This window comes from Narcine bancroftii, chromosome 12 (genome assembly GCF_036971445.1).
Source record: "Narcine bancroftii isolate sNarBan1 chromosome 12, sNarBan1.hap1, whole genome shotgun sequence".
Classification (NCBI taxonomy): domain Eukaryota; kingdom Metazoa; phylum Chordata; class Chondrichthyes; order Torpediniformes; family Narcinidae; genus Narcine; species Narcine bancroftii.
Genome location: NC_091480.1, coordinates 65,011,735 through 65,032,489, shown reverse-complemented (window position 1 = coordinate 65,032,489; position 20,755 = coordinate 65,011,735). Strand labels below are relative to the sequence as shown.

Here is a 20,755-nt window from a genome sequence, read left to right as displayed (position 1 = left end):
AAATTCCAGCGAGTCCAGTCCCAGACACCTCAATCTCTCCTCATAGGCCAACCCCCTCATCTCTGGAATCAACCTGGTGAACCCCCTCTCCACCACCTCCAAAGCCAGTACATCCTTCCTCAATTAAGGAGACCAGAACTGCACGCATTTCTCCAGATGCAACCTCACCATGACTTTGTACAGTTGCAGCAGAACCTCCCTGCTCCTAAATTCAATCTCTCTGTCAATGACGGCCAACATTCCATTTGCCTTCCTGACCGCCTGCTGCACCTGAAAACCAGCCTTTTGTGATTCATGAACAAATCCTTGCCGACTGACCCCTCCCTCTACTACCTTGGAAAACCGAGGAAGATTGGCATGTTCCCCCTGTCCCACAACACCTTCTACAGGTGCCCATCGAGAGCAGACTTGCTGGGCGGATCACTTTGCGGGACGGGAGCTGATCTGCTCAAGATCGGGAGAAGCTGCAGAAGGTGGTGAATGAAACTCAGAACATCACATTAAACCTCCCCCACACTCCATGGACTCCATCTACATCTCCTGCTGCCCGGGAAAGGCAGCCGACATCCTGAAGGACCCATCCCACCCTGGACACTCCCTTCTCCCTCCTCCAATTGGGGAGAAGACTCAGGGGTGAAAAATTGTGCACCCTGAGCTGAAAAACTGTTTTTATCCCGCAGCCATCAGGCTCCTGAATGATCCCTACAACACACTACTCTCATGTTGCCCTTGCTTGGTGCTAATTGATCTTTCCATTGTAAACATTACACACAAGAACAATTGAAATGGGAGCAGGAGTCAGCTGTCCGGCCCGTCGAGCCTGCTCTGCCATTCAATGTGATCATGGCTGATCTGATGATCAGCTCCACCCACCTGCCTTTTCCCCATATCCCTTAATTCCCCTACTCTGTAAAAATCTATCCAACCTGGTCTTAAATCTATTTACTGAGGTTGCCTCCACTGCTTCAATGGGCAGCAAATTCCACAGATTCCCCACCCTCTGGGAAAAGCAGTTCCTCCTCATCTCTGTCCTAAATCTACTCCCCTAGATCTTGAGGCCTTGTTCTGGTCTTCCCCCACCGGTGGGAACAACTGACCGGCCTCTGTCTGATCTATGCCTTTCATAATTTCATACGTTTCTATAAGGTCCCCTCTCATTCTTCTAAATTCCAGCGAGTCCAGTCACAGCCCACTCAATCTCTCCTCATAGGCCAACCCACTCATCTCTGGAATCAACCTGGTGAATCCATCTGCCCTCAAGTAAGGAGCCCAGAACTGCACACTGGAAAGTGCTCTTGCTCTTCCACTTGAACGGTTGCATGCACGATAGAGTTGACTTCTCCTTAATAAACTCCAACTGAACCTTGTTTCAGATTTCCAGTCTGCATCTTTTTGCTTCCTAATTACATTGGCTGAGTTTGGAATGAGTTGGGTATGAAAGAGAATGAACGTTTTAACTCAATAAATAATTTAAAAACGGGAAGTGGATTCAGATTTGCCACAAAAGCTGGAGGAACTTAGCAGGTCAAGCAAACATCAGTGAGAGAAAAGGAATGGTCGACATTTCAAACCTAAACCCTTCATCAAGGCACAGGCCCGGTTGGGATTTAATCTCATATGCAAGCAGTCCTCTTGAGCATCAGGTGAAGCGTGCACTGACCATTTTTCTCCACGGATGTCGCCCGACCTGCTGAGCCCCTCGAGCTTCACCTTTTGCCTGCTGAAGGTTCCAGCGTCTGCGGTGGTTGCCTTTCTCTGGGGTTGTGTGCTGCATAACATCGAAAGTGACCCTGTGTCCATGCACCCGAGTCTGATCTCCACTTGGATCTCCCGGCCAATGGACTGCGGTCCTGCTTGGCCAAGGGGAGCTAGTGAACAGCATCCCACATGGATCGGAGGTCAATCCATGGGACCATAAGCGTGGCACAGAGGATCTCTGGAGTCTCCCACACCTCCCCCCCCCAATCGATATAATCTTCTGCGATCGTTGTCTGAAGAGGGAGCACAAAATCATTGAGGACCCCCATCACCCAGCACACAGCATCTTTCAGCTGCTCCCATTGGGAAAGAGATCCAGGAGAATCAGAGCCAGCGCCACCAGGCTGAGGAACAGCTTCTTTCCACGGGCAATGAGAATGGTGAATGACCAAAGGAACTGCTCACACTGACCCTCCGAGACTCTCATATTCACAAAACAAAATCTATTTATTTATTTATTTATCTGTACATATGAAATACTTGTCCTGCATGTGTATTGTTTGTTTGTATGTGGTTATGTCTGAGTGTGTGTCTGCGTGTTTTGTACTGAGGACTGGAGAATGCTGTTTTGTCAGGTTGTACTTATACAATCAGGTGAGAATAAACTTGACTTGACACATTAACCAGGCACAGATTGTAGTAAAACATGAAAGTTTCAGACACCGTGATTGAAGTAAAAACACAACGTTGGAGAAACTCATCAGGCCAAACAGTGTCCTTTATATAGCAAAGGTAAAGGTGTATAACCAATGTTTCGGGCTTGAGCCCTTCATTGAGGTATGTAACCACGCACAGATTCTTCCACGACCAAGAAATGGATGGAAGCAAAACCTGAGGGACTGCCTCAGGAGGAGTAAAAGAGGAGAGGAGGGGACAACAGAGAGGAGGAAAAAGGGGAGAAGAGTGAGAGTTCCAGAGCTGTGGGCTGGGACAGCTGAAGGGAACAAGCTGGAAGAATGCAGACTCCACAGAGCGGTGCCGGGCTGAATGGAATGACAGAGATGGGAAGGGCTGAGGCCATGGAGGGAGAAAAATCTTCAAGCTGCCATTCAGTGCTGAATGAGAGCCAGCAGAGGTCAATGGCCGTGGGGGTGGGTGGGTGGGGGGTGACAGCTGAACGGGATTCGGTACGTGACACACAAGGTAATGGAAGGCAGGGAATTCAAGAGGCATCTCTTCCTGGTGCTTTGCCAGTGCAGGTCAATTCCTTCGCACCCTCCCCCCACCCCCCCACCCCACTGACAAAGCACTGTGGCAGAGTGTATTTGCAAACCACAGTAATGATTGCATTTAGCAGCTGCTTTTACAAAGGTGCAGACAACGAGTGGCTACAACAACAAAGACCCTCTCCAAAGACTCCATTCCGGACCCAGAGTTGTTGTGGCTTTTTGGCACAGAGCAGCGATCAGGGACATGGCTACTTGAAGGTAATGTCCTTTGCCCACTGGTCACACCGAACCAGTTGGTGACCTTGCCAAGCGGCCCTCTGTGTTCTGAGCCGCTCCCTCTCAAATGAACAAGTTGCCTCCCTCTGCAGCTTGAAGCATGTTCCCTGATCCACACTGGCCCTACGTTGCAACCAGCTCCCTACAGTCCCAGCTGGAGGGAGCATTGGCAGTGGCGTTACTGAACAGCTGCCCTCCGTGGTAACTTGAAGCTTGCAAGGGCGATGACTGTAAAAAGCTCTTTCAAATCCAGGAAAATGGAGGCTTGATCTCCCAGGTGTCGAATTTACAGTTCTGCTCCTTTTGTGTTTGAATTTCCCCCGTCAAGGATACTGGATTGTCACCACCCACAACCCCTCCCCCCCCAAACCTTGCACTCCCCTTTTGTGTCAGCCACCTTGGTATCTTCTCACAACACACAACAGCCACTTCGGCCCAAGTCATCCATGCTGACCAAGTCGATATTCTACGCTAGTCCCATTTCCCTGCATTTGGTCCATATCCTTCCAGTGGTTCTCAACCTTTATTCGGTCGAAGGTCCACCTGGCTTCCGGCCTGACATGACACAGCCCACTCATGGCAATGACTGAGCAAGATTTTCAAGTCAAGGGCAGTTCTACAAGAAACACGTCTACATCTAACTTAAAGCGTCGATGCTCCTTGACTTACGATGGGGCTGCGTTCCAATAAGTGGAAAAATCGTAAGTCAGAAAATACCGCACCTATCGAACATCATAGCCTTAGCCTACCTTAGATGTGCTCAGACCACTTACCGTAGCCGACAGCAGGGCAAATTTATCTAAAACAAAGCCTATATTAGAATTAAATGTCGAGTACCTTCTATTCCACACTGTTAAAAAAAACCAATTTTTGCCAAAACACAAAATGAAAAAATGCTTTCAACACAGTATTCACGTGATTGTGACAGGGACTGCAAGCATAGCTGAGTAGATGCTGTGGCTTGCTGCTATCGCCCAGCATCGGGAGAGCATCATACCGCAGATCACAAGCGCAGTCATTCAAAATTCGAAGTCTGTATCCTGCCGAATACGTATCGCTTCCATAGCATTGAAACTTCAAAAGTCGAACCATCATCATAAATAGAGGAGCACCTGTATTTTATAGAACATTTTTAAATACCCTCATGGAAACACACCATGGCCCCTAATGGTTGAGAACCACCATTAAGTCCTTTCTATCCATAACACCTGTCCAAATGTCTTTTGAATGCTGCAATTATACCCTCTTTCACAGCTTCCTCTGGCAGCTCGTTCCCAACACAGGCCATCCTCTGAGTGGAAAAAGTTGCCACTCAGGTCTCTCCCCTCTCATCTTCAACCTGTGCCTTCCAGTTCTAGAATTATCTATTGTGAGGGGAAAAGACTGTAAGTGTTCACTTTATCCATGATTTTAGAAACCTTGATGAAGGCCTCCTCCACCCCAGGGAATAAAGACACAGCCTATTCAGCTCAGCTCTATAACTCAATCCCTCCAATTCCAGCAGCATCCTGGTGAACTTCCTCTGCATCTCTCCCAACTTATTGATGTCCTTTCTCCACCTGGGTGACCAGAGCTGACCACAGTACTCTCACCAATGTCATGTTTCATGAGGTTCCAACTTCAGTACCCTGCCCAATGAAGACCAGCATCGCCACCTTTCCCTCTTGCATCACCATTTTCGTGGAATTGCTCATCTGCGTTCCTTAGCGTCTCTGGTCCATGACAATTTCCATAGAACCATAGAACATTACAGGACAGAAACAGGATCTTCAGCCCTTCTAGTCCATGCCAAACTATTATTCTCCCTAGTCCCCCAACTTGTGTCCCGATTATAGCCCTCCATACCCCTCCCATCCTTGGACCTGTCCAAATTCTTATTAAAAGTTAAAATTGAGCCCGCATTTACCACTTCAGCTGCCAGCTGGTTCCACACTCTCTGAGTGAAGAAGTTCCCCCTCATGGTCCCCCTAAACTTTTCCCCTTTCACTCTTAACCCATGTCCTCTGGTTTGTACCTCACCTCCCCTCAATGGAAAAAGCCGACCTACATTTACTCTGTCTATCCCCCTCATAATTTTAAATACCTCCATCAAATCTCCCCTTGTTCTTCTACGCTCCACAGAATAAAGTCCTAACCTGTTTAGCATTTCCTTATAGCTCAGTTTCCGAAGTCTGGGAAACATCCTAGTAAATCTTCTCTGCACTCTTTCTAACTTATTGATCTTTCCTGTAGTTAGGTGACCAAAACTGCACACAATACTCCAAATATGGCCTCACCAATGTCTTGTCCAACTTTACCATAACATCCCAGCATCTATATTCAATATTTTGATTTATGAAGGCCAATATGCCAAAAGCTCTCTTTACAACCCTATCCACCTGTGACACCACTTTCAGGGAATTAGGTATCTGTATTCCCAGATCCCTCTGTTCAGTGCCCGACCATTCACCATGTATGTCCTTTCTTGGTTTGTCCTTCCAAAATGTAGCACCTCACATTTGTCTGCATTAAATTCCAATTCCATCAGCCATTTTTCTAGGGGCCTTCTCACCCCGTCAAATTTACTCAGACCTTCTTGCCTTTCCAACCCGCTCACCTCTGGCCAAGCTTTTCATCAGCACCGTGAATCTCCTCCCTCCAGGTGTCCAGAAGTAGCAGTGGGTCATTGGCCGACCTTCGGCCTTACTTAGGAAGGTCATGGAAGATGTTCTGTATCAGCCTCACCCCTTACCCTCTCCCAACATCCCTTTGTTTCTCAGTGTCCAAAAGTTATTTTTTAAATTTTGATTTAAAATTAAATTTTAAATTTAGTAATTCAGACACAGTAATGGGCCATTTCGGCCCATGAGCCCGTGCCACATGATTGACCTACACCCCCAGTGTGTTTCGAATGATTGGAGGAAACTGGATCCCCAGAGAAAACCCACGCAGACATGGGGAGAATGTACAAATTCCTTACAGACAACGTGGGATTCGAACCCCAGTCCTGATCGCTGCCGCTGTGAGACCGTTCCGCTAACTATTATGCTAACTGTGCTGCCCTCAGGAGCCACACACTGCCTCGTGGCTACAGCGATTCATGTTCAATCTGACCTCTGGCACTGTCTGTGCAGAATTTGCACGCTCTCACCATGACCGCATGTTCTCCAATCCGGGTGCTCCACTTTCCTCCCACATTCCAGAGACGTGCGGGTTGGTCAGTTAATGTCAACCTTCTACAGGAGCTCTATCGAGAGCGTCCTGGCGGGTTGCATCACCGTGCGGTACAGTCACTGCAGAGAAATGGATGGGAGGTCAATCCACAGGACCATAAGGGTGGCAGAGAGGATCACTGCAATCTCCCTCCCCACCCCCCCCCCAATCAACGTGATCTACCAGGATCGTTGTCTGAAGAGGGTGCGCAAAATCATCGAGGACCCCTTCCACCCCAACACACAGCATCTTTCAGCTGCTCCCGTCGGGGAAGAGATCCAGGAGGATCAGAGCAAGCACCACCAGGCTGAGGAACAGCTACTTCCCACAGGCAGTGAGGACGTGAACGACCCAAGGAACTGCTCACACTCACCACCTGAGACCCTCATATTCATGAAACAATATTTATTTATTTCTATAGATGAAATACTTGTCCTGCATATATAGTTTGTCTGTACATATGTTATGTCTAGGTGCGTGTCTGCGTCTTTTGCACTAAGGACCGGAGAATGCTGTTTCATCCGGTTGTACTTGTACAATCAGATAACAATAAACTTGACTTGACATGGCCACTGTAAATTGTCCCCAGAGTATGGGCAAGTGGTAAAATCTGGGAGGGAGTAGGGGGGCTGGTAGGAATGTGGGGAGAATCAAATGGGGCGTTGGTGAACTCTTTGGCCACGGGGACGGCTGGGGAGGGATGGGTGCGACTGGAGAGAGTCCTTTATGTCCGTCCTCTGCTTTCAGTTCTCTGTCAGTGGCCACTGTCACACGAAGAGACGAAAGCATTGAAAGATCCTTCAGGAAGGGTTTTGGCAGCAGGTATTGTGGTCTGCAACGAGCAGCCACATCCTGTTTACCTCTCTGCTCGCCTCCGTTCCTCCCACAAACAACCGCTATCAGCAACAGAGCCAGTGCTGCAGAGATTTACAAACTGCACCTGGTCTTAATTGCGACTGTGACCTCTGACCCCTCCCAAATCCAGGCAGAATTAACACACTAAGTTGCTGCAGGAACTCAGCAGGTCCCACCGCATCTACAGGAGGCAAAGATATTATCACCTAAGCTCTTCATCAAGGTAATATCTTCATTCATAATCCTGGACCACGAAGATTTTGCTTCCTGAACACTTCAGGGTCTATTTTATGGATTTTGGGCTGCTGATCACGAAAATCGCCATAAAATATTCCGATCTCGTACCATTTTTTTTAGAGATAACCTATTTTTGTGATTTCCTGTCATATTTTAACTCGACTTGCAACATGTCATTGAAAATTCATTTTCTGCATTCGCACTTGGACGTCTTCCTGGCTGATCTCGGTGCCGTCAGTGACGAACACGGTTTCACCAGGACATTGCGACTGTGGAAAAGCAAAATCAGGGCAACTGGAATCCGTCAATGCCGGCCGACTATTGTTGGACGCTGACATGAGAGGCATCAGATGCTGAGTACAAACGAAAATCAGCGGCTAAACATTTTTCGATCAGTTGAACTAACGCAATGTATCAGCGTCATAATGTGATTAAACAGGGTAAATTCAATCAAAGGTCATTCAATGTTTCTCCAAATTCCCACGTGATCCAGCAAATCTGAAATGATCTTTCTGTTCAGTTTGAAGGTGTCTATCATAATCCCCAGTTTCTTTTCAGGAAGCAAATGTTCCAAAAACAAAATTGCCGTCCCATGTAATTGGAGAGGAGCAGTACACCAACGTGCTGGAGAAACTTGAACAGGTCACAGTGTCCAGAAGAAAATAAAGGGTAACCAACGTTTGGGGCCTGGGCCCTTAATCAGGTATCTGAAGATTCAGCTATCAAGAGGCTCAATAGCTTCTTGCATTCCCAAGACATGTCTTCACTTGGTAAACCCACACACCTTCAGATGTTTACAAAGACGGGTTCACCTGGAACTTGTGTTACAAGTTCTAACCCTTGTTATCTTACTGTATTCATATTGTTCTGCGGTCCCAGCAACTGTTCAGTGTCAAATGTGGGAGGCATCTGTGCTGGGATCCACCAGCTCCCCAGCCATCTGTTCACCCCCTCATAGATGTGGGAAGTATCTTCCTGCTGCTTCATGCTTGTAATTTGGAACCTTGGCCTTACTTTGGGATCTCCAGCTGGTGAGTGAACAACAGGAGAGAAACCAGGCGGGGCATCCCTCGGTGGGGGAGGGGTTGGTGCTTCTGCAGTGCACACTCTGACCTGCCCCACTCGCAAGGGCCTCGGTGATGATCTGCACCTTTCCTCAAAGTCCTCGGTGACCCAGCCCTTCCCAAGCCCTGCAGTCCCTTTGCCTCCCCCACCTCAAGATGAAGCAGCACAGGACTTTATTCACTGGAGTTTCAGAGAATGAGGGGAGATTTGGTAGAGGTTACGATGGGATAAACAGAGTAAACGTAGCCAGGCTTTTTCCACTGAGGGAAGGTGACGTACAAACCAGAGGACATGGGTTAAGGGTGAAAGGGGGGAAGTTTAGGTGGAACATGAAGGGGAAACTTTTTCACACAGAGAGTGATGGGGGTGTGGAACGACTTGAAGTGGTGAATGTGGGCTCAATTTTAACATCTAAGAAGAATTTGGACAGGTACGTGGATGGGAGCGAAACTGAAGGCTATGGACTGGGTGCAGGTCAGAAGAATGGTTGGGCACAGACTAGAAGGGCTGAAGGGTCTGTTTCATAGCTGTATTATGGTTCTACGTCCCTCTCCCCTGATGAGCTTTTACCACAATTCAATCGTTTTTGCTCATCACTGCTGACTCGATTTTCAACTGAAATTCCGTGACCCACATTAATTACAGATTTTTTCAATATTTGAATTCTTTTTCCACCAGAGGACACGAGTTAAGGGTGAAAGAGGAAAAGTTTAGTGTGGAAGGAGTGAAAGGAGAAAAGGATAATAGGTCCGTGGCGGTGAATCTGCAGACACTGGGGTTTTTATGAAATACACAACCGTGCTGGAGAAACTCAGCAGGTCACACAGCGTCCGTAGGGAGTCAATCTGCAGACATTGGGGTTGTAGTGAAATACACAACCGTACTGGAGAAACTCAGCAGGTCACACAGCGTCCGTAGGGAGTCAATCTGCAGACATTGGGGTTGTTGTGAAATACACGACCGTGCTGGAGAAACTCAGCATGTCACTCAGCGTCATGCAGAGTAAAAGACAGTTGAAGTTTTGCGCCTGGGCCCTTTTTCGTGAATGTGAACTCACGGCTGTAATGATGAATGCTCTTTACTTCCTATAGATGCTGAATTACCTGCTGGGTTTGTCTAACACCGCTGTACAGTGCTGACGGATTTAAGAGGTGTTTCACAGCAGAAGATGGAGTGTGTTCATGGCCCAGTATGGAAGCATTTAAACTCAGAGATGGTCAGAATTAGAACTGTGTAAGATCCCGAGGGGGGATAAGACTGCAGTCAGTGAACAGTACAACACAGAAACAGAAACCATGTCTGTCCCAACCATGAAGCCAAATTAAACTAAATCAGCTTGCTCATGGTCAATATCTCTTCATCCCTTCCCTACTCATGCATCAGTCTAAATGCCCCATAAACCATCCTTTATTTTTCCACTGCTTCCCCTTGCAATGAATTCCAGGCATCCACACTCCTCTGTGTAAAAAAACCCTGCCTAGTTAATCCCCTTTGAATCTTCCCTGTCGCACAGGAAACCAGTGTTCTCTCGTACCTGGTGTTCCCATCCCGGGATAAAGATTCCCTAGACCACAGTGCACAATACGTTTCTCACACAGCACATAATAAGCACGTGTACATAAAAATATAATATAAAATAAATATTTTTTTAATGTTATTGTTTTAGAAGATTTTTATTTTTGACATTTAATTTAATTTAAATTTTAACAGGTCCTTTCGGACTACGAGCCCGCATCGTCCAATAACACCCAATTAATCTACAACCCTGTACAGATTCAAATGGTGGGAGGAAACCGGAGCCCCCAGGGAAAACCCACGCAGACACTGGGTGAATGTACAAACTCCTTATAGACAGCGCCAGATTCAAATGCGGTTCGCTGGGGCAGTAATGTCATTGTGCCAAGCGCTACACTAACCACACCGCCCCTCTTTGGAGTGAAGAAAGATGAGAGGTGACTTCGTAGAGGTCTACAGAATTAGCAGAGGCCAGTGCTTTTAGGGGTGATTGGGGTGTTTTTTTTTAAAGAGCGTGGTGGGTGCCTGGAACGCCTTGTCAGGGGATAGTCGTGGAGGCTGGGACATTAGGTGCATTTAAAAGACTCTTAGATTGGCACATGGTTGGATGAAAAATATGAGGTAGGAATGGTTTAATTTGTTGAGTTGGTTTATATAGATCAGCACAACATCGTGGGCCGAAAGGCCTGTACTGCGCTAGAATGTTCTATGTTCTATCAACATTTCTGGTTCCCCATCAACCAGAAACTCAACTGGACCTATAAGAGCAGATCGGAGACCGGGTATCCTGTGGTGAGTGATTGACCCCCTCACACAGCTCGGGAGTGTGCTGGGACACTCTCCACTTGCCTGGGTGGGGGCAGCACCAGCTCCCATGAAGCTCAACACCATCCAGGGCAGAGCAGCCCGTTTTGATTGACAGCCCGTCCATCACCCTGAACACGCCCTTCCTCTGCTGCCGATGAACGGCGAGCACCGTCGACAACGACGGGTTGCTGGTCACTCACCTAGGCTTCCCCGACAGCACCTCCCGAACCCACCACCTCTGCTACAAAGAAAGACCAGGGCAGCAGCCCACAGGGGGCACCACTACCTGCAGGTTCCCCTCCATCCTGACTCGGAAATACATCGTTGGTCCTTCACCGTGACTGGGTCCAAACTCCCTCCTCAACAGCGTTTACACCAGGATGACGGCAGCTCATGAGGGAAAAAAAGGTTGAGAATCACTGCTCTAGACCCAATTGTCACTGAAATCTTTTGCTTGAGGAAAATTGTCAATGGCCCATTTCCATCCCTTACTCATCACAGAGCACCGATTGCCTAGGGGTGACTTAAAGTGAGATGTGAGTGGGAAGAAAAGGGTTGAGAACCATTGGCTTGGAGGGAGATGGGCTGAATGCAGGACAAACTGGGTCTACATGCACAGGTTGGGCTGAAGGGCCTGTTTGTTTGCTGAAAACCTTCTCGGAGATGAACTGAGGCAGGAATGGAGACTGAGTAAGAAAAATCGGCATTGTGGATATGTGGAAATTCACTTCAGTGCCAAGGTTACAGGCCGTTCGGTGGTCTCTGGCTTGCCGACAAGAGTTACGCTCGGCTGTTGGGGCAACGGAATAACGGGACCCAAGCAATGGCTGCGGCCTCCCCTGACTGCGATGGCTTGGCTGCTTTTCTTCAACCCCCGGGCTCCTGCTGTAGGGAGAGGGAATCCCATCTTAGTTTGCTCACCACTGACTGGGTAATAGGATGGCAGCGGTGGGGGTTGGGGGGAAAGGGATGATGGTAGCTGGGGAAACAGCAGCACCCCCATGACTTGACACCTGCTGCCCTCGCTCATCGGCCAGGAATGCCCGCGTGCGTGAGGTGCTGCAAGGTTAGCTGGTGCCCTGGAGTGCATACAGTGACGGATTCATTTCACCCTCAAATTCACCACTCCACTGCATATATATCACAAATCAATGACACGGAAATTAACAACAGCTGCGACCAGCAATGTAATCTGACCCTATGCTGGGGTGGCTTCCAATACAGGCTGCCAGGCAACACGCTGCCAAGGCTTTGTGTGTTATTTAAAACCTCACGATTAGATTTCTCTTTTGTCAACACACGACTATTCTATTTTCATCAGAAATTCCTCTCACACTTCTTTTGATGCCCTTTTTCATATGAATAGTGTAAATGCTTGCCCTAAAGTCAAACTATCCCGCATCATCCGCACAATCTGACCTGATGCAGACGGGTCCCCTGCCTGTGCTGAGTTAACTGATCAGATGTCAGATTTATTGTCAGAGTACATACATGACATCACATACAACCCTGAGATTGTTTTTAATTTTATTTTTAAATTTAGACATACAGCATGATAACAGGCCATTTCGGCCCACGAGCCCGTGCCACCCGATTGCACCCCATTAACCTGCACCCTCGGTCCGTTTTGAACGGTGGGAGGAAACTAGAATTCCTGGGGAAAACCCACGCAGACAAGGGGAGAACGTGCAAACTCCTTACAGACAGCACGGGATTCAAACCCAGGTCCAAATCGCTGGCTTTGTAAAGGCGTTGCGCTAACCGCTACGTCAACCGTGTCGCCAGTTCCTGCAGGTGAGGCAGAATTACCATTTATTGGTAGTGCCAGAAAAACTGTACACAACATACACACATAAACAAATAAAGAAATGTAAACAAACTGACTGTGCAATACAGAGAGGAAAAAAATCAATAAAGTGTCCTTAAGTCAATAAAGGTCCTTAAATGAGTTTGTTGTTGAGGAGTCTGATGGTGAAGGGGGAGCAGCTGTTCCTGAACCTGGTGGGGTGAGTCTTGTAGCCCCTACACCTCTTTCCTGATGGCAGCAGCGAGAACCGAGCGTGTTCTGGGTGGTGTGGATCCTTGATGATTGCTGCTGCTCTCCGACGGCAGCATTCCCCGTAGATGTTCTCGATGGTGGGGAGGGGTTGGCCTGTGTTGTCCTGGGCTGAGTCCACGTCCTTTTGCCGGGCTTTATGCTTGAGGGTATTGATGTCCCCATAGCACAGTGCTGAGCATTGGCCTGTGTGGCAAACAAGTCGTACAAAGTTCACCAAAAGATTCTCTCTCCTGATCCCTGCCCATCAGCCTTGTACTGGAAGGCTGAGGTCAGGGTCAAGATTACCTGCCCCAGATGAAGTGCAACCCAGGCTAATGCTGGATCATAGCATCAACCCACATCACCCAGCCCAGCATCTGAAGCAGAGGACAGGCAGCACTGAGCTAAAAGAAGAGTGTTCAAGTGTTGTTCGAACCAAACAAAAAGACCTTCTGTGAAACTGTCTGACTGGAGATGGCAGTGATTACAAAGTCTTCAGGTGGTAACTGATCCAAGACATTTTGTCAGAGCGCTTTCAGACGAAACAATAATCACATGGGTATTCGGCCAAGAGTCACAAAGTTTGGTCAAAGAATATCCTGGGAGGGAAGAGAGATGGAGATTTAAGGAGAGACCCAGGCATAGACCCTAACTCCTTTTTACATTTATTAATTTTCCAGGATCTGGGCATCACTGGCACAGGGCAACATTTATTGCTCTCCCCAATTGCCCTCAGGAAGATGGGGGCAAGCAGTTGGGGAAGGAATTCCAAGGCTTAGACCAGTGGTTCTCAACCCTTTTCTGAGTGAAACACAAAGGTCTGCAGACACTGTAAAAACATATTGAAAATCTGGAGGAACTCAGCCAGTCTTTTCAGTGCCCATACAAAGCAAAGATATATCGTTGACATTTCGGGCCTGAGCCCTCCTTCAAGGAATAAGTCGAATGAGCCAGAAGCAGGAAATCTCAGGTCATCTCAAAATTCAGACAGTGTTGGGCTGGGCGAGGAATCCAGACCCACCAAGGGTGTTCATTGGATGTAATCAGGGACGAGGTGAGAATTTATCATATCTGTGCGAAAGGAGGCAGGGAAGGGAGAGACAGAACTGGGGGAAGGAAGGCGATGGAGGAAGAAGTGGGGGGGGGGGGAATTTAATGAACGCCAGAGAAGTCGATGTTAATGCCACCCGGTTGGAGGGAGCCCAGTTGGAAGATGAGGTGTTGTTCCCCCAATTTGCGGGTGGTCTCGGTCTGGCAGTACCTGAGACCACGGACAGACACGTCAGCAAAGGAACGGGACTGGGAATTGAAATGGGCGGCCACTGGGAGATCCCCGCTGTTACAAAGAACAGAGCCGAGGTGCTTAACAAAGCGATCTCCCCGTCTGCGCCTAGTCTCTCCGATGTAGAGGAGACCACAGCGGGAGCCCTGGATGCAGTCGACGACCCCTGCAGATTCACTTGGAAGGACTGTTTGGGGATTTTTCTTTCCACTCACATACCGCTTTAAGTACTCCCTTACAGACTAAAGAGTGCTATGACATCCTATGCCATAGGTGCTCTGTGGTTAGCAAGGAATGACTTAAGGCGGTATGTGAGTGGACAATAAAAGGTTGAGATCACTGGCATAGACTGACAAATAGGGTTGGCAGCTTTGCCAAATAGAAATATAGGACACCGTGTCCAGATGACAGTGTTACCCATATCTTTAGTATTTAACTTTTTCCCATGCAGTAATATTGTTTTACCTCAATGTATATACAAATTAGAAATAAGTGGAATTTAAATTTGAACAGGGTGTCCATATTTGGCAAAGCTGGGAACCCCACCGACGAAGGACTGGCAACACGTGGGAGTTGGAGGGGAACCTACAGGCGGTGGTGTTCCCCTGCACCTACCCCCCTCGCCCTTCTTGGTGGCAAAGGTCTAAAGTCTGGGGGGAGGTGCTGTCAGAGTCGCCTGTGGTGTAATTTGTGCAGGGCACACAGCGCGACCATCATACACCAATAGTGAAGGGAGAAACAAGTGTTGGGAGGGGGGGATGAATGAGGGTCCAATCAGCAGACTGCTCTCTCCTGCCTTCAGAGATGTTGAAAATGGACTCATCCATGCAAGTGGAGAGGATTAAAATCAGTGGCACTCAAGATTTTGTGAACCAGTGATCATGACCACTTTTTCGTCAACCACCTCACCCAGTAGATTTGATGAATTTATTCTCTTAAATTGGGATTTCCTCACAAAATCGTAGAACACGACAGCACAGGAACAGGCCCTTCTGCTCTGTGCCAAACCATTTTTTATTGCCTAGTCCCACTGACCTGCACCCAGTCCATAGCCCTCCATCCCCCTCCCATCCCTGTACCTGTCCAAATTCCTCTTAAATGTTAAAATCGAGCCCACATTCACCACCTCAGCTGGCAGCTCATTCCACACTCTGTGTGTGAAGACGTTCCGCCTCATGTTCCCCTGAAACTTTTCCCTTTTCACCCTTAACCCACATCCTCAGGTTTGTATCTCACCTACCCTCAGTGGAAAAAGCTGATCCACATTTACTCTGTCTATCCCCCTCATAATTTTGTAAACCTCTATCAAATCTCCCCATATTCTTCTACGCTCCAGAGAATCAAGTCCTAACCTGTTTAATCTTTCCCTCTTAACTCACCTGGGGTGCTGTTATTCCTCTCTCAATCTCTTGATTCTTTCTCCCCCTATTATTTAACCTCTGCCTTCCAGCAACAAGGACCCTTATTTACTCAGCTCCCTTAATGTTGGAAAAGATCCCAAGGTGCTTCCCGATAGCAGTGACGAGTGGAATTCAATGGAGTCCCTGTCCAAGGGAAGGCGTTCAAAGAGGTTGGGGAAGGATTTTAAGGCAAGATGAGGTAGAGAGAGTCCACAACAGTCACCACTCAATAAAGAATTACTGAAACCGCTCACTTTCACCAAACACCTTCAAGGGATTAAACCAGTCATTCTCAACGGAGGTCCTATCGCGTCCCCCCCAACAACCGGGGGCCAGATCATGTTGAAATTTTAAAAAACCTTGTTTTCTTTTCACCTCATGTAACATAAATATTTTTTTAATGCTTTTTATGTAATCAGTAAGAGAGAAGTACAGAAGAAACCAAAACTTGACTGCTTCACAGGGAAGGGGGACCATAAACTTTGAGCAGAGTCCGAGGGTGGGGGGCGGGGGGAGGTTATGAACGGCTGGATTAAACAAATCAGCAGTCATCATGATTACAAACAGTCCAGAAACTCCCAAATTTTGGCTAATCCCGTTTCTATGTGGCTCAGAAAAGTTCTTGACACATTGAAAGCAAAACATCAATAAATTGCAGTTGACATATTTTTGTCTTCCATCCATTTTTGCTTTCAAAATCTGGTTGAGGCAACTTTCACCTATATCGACAGAGCAAGCAAGAGTTACTTTGTGCAGTTTTAGTCACTGGGCTACAGGAAAGATATCAATAAGATAGAAAGAGTGCAGAGAAGATTTACTCGGATGTTGCCTGGACTTCGGGAACTGAGTTACAGGGAAAGGTTAAACAGGTTAGGACTTTATTCCCTGATGTGTAGAAGAATGAGGGGAGATTTGATAGAGGTATTTAAAATTATGAGGGGGATAAACAGAGTAAATGTAGGTCGGCTTTTTTCACTGAGGGGAGGTGTGGTACAAACCAGAGGACATAGGTTAAGGGTGAAAGGGGAAAGGTTTAGGGGAACATTCGGGGAAACGTCTTCACACAGAGAGTGGTGGGGGTGTGGAATGAGCTGAAGTGGTGAATACAGGCTCATTTTTAATACTTAAGAAGAATTTGGACAGGTACCTGGATGGGAGAGGTATGGAGGGCTATGGTCCAGATGGGCAGAATAATAGTTTGGCACAGACTAGAAGGGCCAAAGGACCGGTTTCTGTGCTGTAATGTTCTGTGTCTGTTGGATTCTGCTCCCTGGCTGCACAGCTGTTAATGTGAGTTCAGTTCCCCAGTAGCCATGTCCACTAACGTCTGACATATCTATAAGACCTACCAGAACCTCATGAAATTAGCACGTCACTGGGACTTTCTGCAAGTTGTAATCTAAATTGCATCTTTAGCTGGGAGACAGTTTAGAAAAAGTACTTCTTTGATTTCTGTTGCAGGACCGCCCCAGTGCATCGCCAGTGCCCTCTCATTCTGATTGTGCTGCCATTGGCAATTAGTGGCGCTTCAAACTCCTGATGGCAGTGATGCCAAGAGCACCACCATCACTGCCACCACCAAAATGACTACTCTGCCAGTGGGCACCATCACTGCCAACACTGGCACCAATTGCTGCTGCTGTCAATATTGTCACCAGCACCACCACCATCAAGATCCATCCAGGGGCTTCCATTCTGGCTGGTTGCATCACTGTCTGGTACGAAGGTGCCAACTCTCAGGACAAGAATAAACTCCAAAGGGTTGTTAACCCGGCCTGCGACATCACAGTCACCAGACTTCACTCCATCGAGGATGTCTACAAGAGGCAGTGTCTAAAAAAAGCAGCCTCTATCCTCAAGGACCCCCACCACCCAGGCCACGCCCTCTTCACTCTGCTACCATCAGGGAAAAGGTACAGGAGATTGAAGTCGAGCACTCAGCGGCACAAGAACAGCTTCTTCCCCTCTGCCATCAGATTCCTGAATGATCAATGAACCAAAGACTCTGCCTCACTTTTTCTTCTTTTGCACTATTTTATTTTTAAAATTTAATTTATAGCAATATTTGCTATAAATATAACACCCCGCACATGCTTTGTTCTCACTGCTACCATCAGGAAAGAGGCATAGGTGCCACAAGGGTGGCATGTTGGGTGTAGCAGTTAGTGAAAAGTAGTTACAGCGCCAGCGACCAGGACTCTAATCCCATGCTAAGGAGTTTGCATGTTCTCCCCATGTCTGCGTGGGTTTTCCCCGGGGGCTCCAGTTTCCATTTGGGTGGTAAATGGCCTGTTACCGTGTTGTATGTCTAAAAAATAACTCGCACCCCCAGGTTCAAGAACAGCTGCTCTCCCTCCACCATCAGACTTCTCAACGACAAACTCAATCAGGGCCTCATTGAAGGACTCTTACTTGTGCATTTTATTGTTGTATTGTTTGTTTACATGTTTTCATTGTGCACAGTTTTTTTGCACGACCGATAAGTGGTAGTTCTGCCGCACCTGCAGGGAAAAGGAATCTCAGTGCCATATGTGATGTCATCTATGTATTCTGACAATAAATCTGACATCGGAATATTTGCCCCTGTGACGCTGCTCCAAAATAATGGATTTCGTGATATGTTCGTGACAATAAATTCTGATCCTGACCATTTGCCACCATGAGTACCATCACCATCCCTGCCTTTGTCACCATAGCCACACAGCTGTTGTATCCTGAGTTCCATTTCAGTTGTGGACAGGGGATACAGAGCAAGGAGTAAAACATGAAAGTCTGTAGAGACCTTGGTTGGAGTAAAAACACAACGCTGGAGAAACAAGAGTATCCGTTATATAGCAAAGATAAAGATACATCAACAACGTTTCGCCCTTCATGAAAGTCTGGAAAAATGTCGCCAGGCGTCCGAATTAAAGTGTAGGGTGAAGTTATGGTCACAAAGGCAGGAGGTGTTAGGTGGAGAAGGAAGGGAGAGGACAACAGCGATCAAGGGGAGGAGGGTGGCTGGGGGAATAGAGGGGGAAGGGAGTTGGGGGAACTGGAACGGGGAAGGGGCGAGAGGGAAGAGGAGAGCAGAAACCGGAGAAGTCGACGTTAATGGCCATCGGGCTGGAGCGTGCCCAGACGGAAAAATCAAGTGGTGTTCCTCCAATTCACCCGTGGTCTTGTCAGGACGGTACACAAGGCCATGGACAGACATGTGAGTGTGGGAGTGGGACACAGAACTGAAATGGTTGGCCACTGGGAGGTCCCTCTCACTGGTCAGTGGACAGGGCCAGACCGTTCAATCACCAATGGGGAGGCAGATATATATAGATAAGACTGTCAGCGGCATTTACAGAAGTTTTCCTTTGTGAACTTGAACTTAGACCAGACCAGCGCTTCTGGCTAATCCACTCAAACGCGAGCCTTATCTCAGCAGACCGGAGAGCCAGACCATTGAATCCAATTGCACATTTACAGGAAACTCGTTTTGTTGGAAAATGTTGTCATAGGCAGCCCCAAGGATTCAGTCCCTGACTCCTGATACATTTGGCCGGGATTCCCTTTCCTTCTCTCGCTATTGATCGACTTGGTCGCTCGCAGTCACCGCGCTTAAAAAGACAACAGGAACTTTTTATTGCTGAAGTTTGCCCTTGCATTGTCTTGCACTCACCGTCTTTTCCAGGAGCCTTCCCTCCCCTTGTCCGAAGCAAGGACCCGTGAAATCCACGCTGCAGACCCCAAACCGAGAGGCCGGGGCTCGGCGGGGAGACAGCAACAACCCCCGCCACCGGTGGAGAGATGATCCATGTGCAAACAAAAGCCAGGACACCCCTTGCGAGCTGACACGTTACTCACCCTTCAGTCCTCTGTCTCCGGGGCACTCGAGTGTCGAAGCCCGTTTCTCTGGTGGAGTCGGGGAACAGCAAGGTACGGGCAACGACAGGCAAACTCCCAAACTCTTCCCGGGAAGCAGACACGAGGACGAGGTGAGGGGGGAAACCGAAACTTCTATACAACGCGGAGAGATGGCCTGAGAAATACACTCCTCACTGCATAAACATCTCCTCTGCCTCAAAATCGGAATCTCTCTCTGTTTAACTCACTCTCTCTCGCACTCCCTATCTGTCTAACTCTCTCCCTTTCTCTAACTCTCTCTCCCTATCTCTAACTCTCTCTCTTCCTATCTCTAACTCTCTCTCTCTATCTCTAACTCTCTCTGTCTACAAGTCTCACCCTTAAATATACTCCTCACTACATTAACCTTTTCTCTGCCTCAAACTCGGAATCTCTATCAATCCTCTCCCTCTCTCTAACCCTCTCTCTGCCTCCAACAGTTTAATCCTTTCTCTCTCTCTCTCTCTCTCTGTCTCGCTATTTAACCCCCCCCCCCCACCCCTTTCTCTCTCTCTCTCTCTCCCTCCCTGTCTGTCTAACCACTCTCTCCTTCTCTCTGCAGTTTTACCACGTTCGCTCCCTGTGTTTCCCTGCCACACTCTCTCCCTCGCTAACTGTTCCTTCAGATTGAATTTAAATTTCTGTCTCTCTCCAACCCCAGCCCGCAATGACCTCACTGGCAGACTCTACCACTTCAACCCGCCAGCGTAGGGAAGGAGAGAGGAGATGATTCTGTTCCGTTTTCAATGCAGGGTTCAGGTTAACAGTGCAAAGGGAATGTTCTGTCCCACAAACCTGCCGGTCGACGTATTTTTAAACAGATCAGAGAGCATGGTTTCTGCTCGAACTTTTGCAGATCCTTATTGCAAATAAACTGGGCTCCGATCCGATTGCAAATAATTGTTCCACTCATAGTGTCTCCGTTGACATGTTTAAAAAGTTGGGGTCTTTCAAAGGCGATTCCTCTGCAGCAGTGGTTAGATGTAGGACGTCCAGAAGAGGCGAATGGTTTACCGACAGGGGGTGGGGGGGGGGGGAGGTTCTTGGACTGCGTTTTAAAAAAGGAAAAAATACTTTTCTCCATTCTCCGTGGGAATGTTCAAAATTAAGATTTTTTTGGACAGAATCGGGTTTATTTTTGGAAAGAGTTACAAAAGTTAAGTTTCCTCAAGATCCAATTTTCTTTTAAACTTGGAAATATTTTTGAAATTAAATATCAAAAAGAATTTGTTAAAGTTGCTCTAGCGGTAACTCGAAAGTGTGTGGCAGTATTTGGGAATGAGTC

At 47.7% G+C, this 20,755-nt stretch overlaps 1 protein-coding gene across 5 annotated transcripts in view; it reads right to left on the bottom strand.

The window, feature by feature from the left end:
• The window catches only part of LOC138747398 (transmembrane protein 198-like), a 58,203-nt gene extending 37,754 nt beyond the window's left edge, over nucleotides 1-20,449 (bottom strand). For 2 of the 5 annotated variants that reach the window (XM_069906568.1, XM_069906574.1), the window contains exon 1: nucleotides 19,432-19,522. The gene's annotated coding sequence lies outside the window, so the exon portion shown is untranslated. Of the gene's footprint in view, nucleotides 1-6,333; nucleotides 6,476-11,160; nucleotides 11,252-19,431; nucleotides 19,523-20,265 lie in introns of those variants that run through there. The other 3 variants (XM_069906569.1, XM_069906570.1, XM_069906571.1) reach the window with 3 other exon arrangements.
• Between the last annotated feature and the right edge of the window lie 306 nt (nucleotides 20,450-20,755).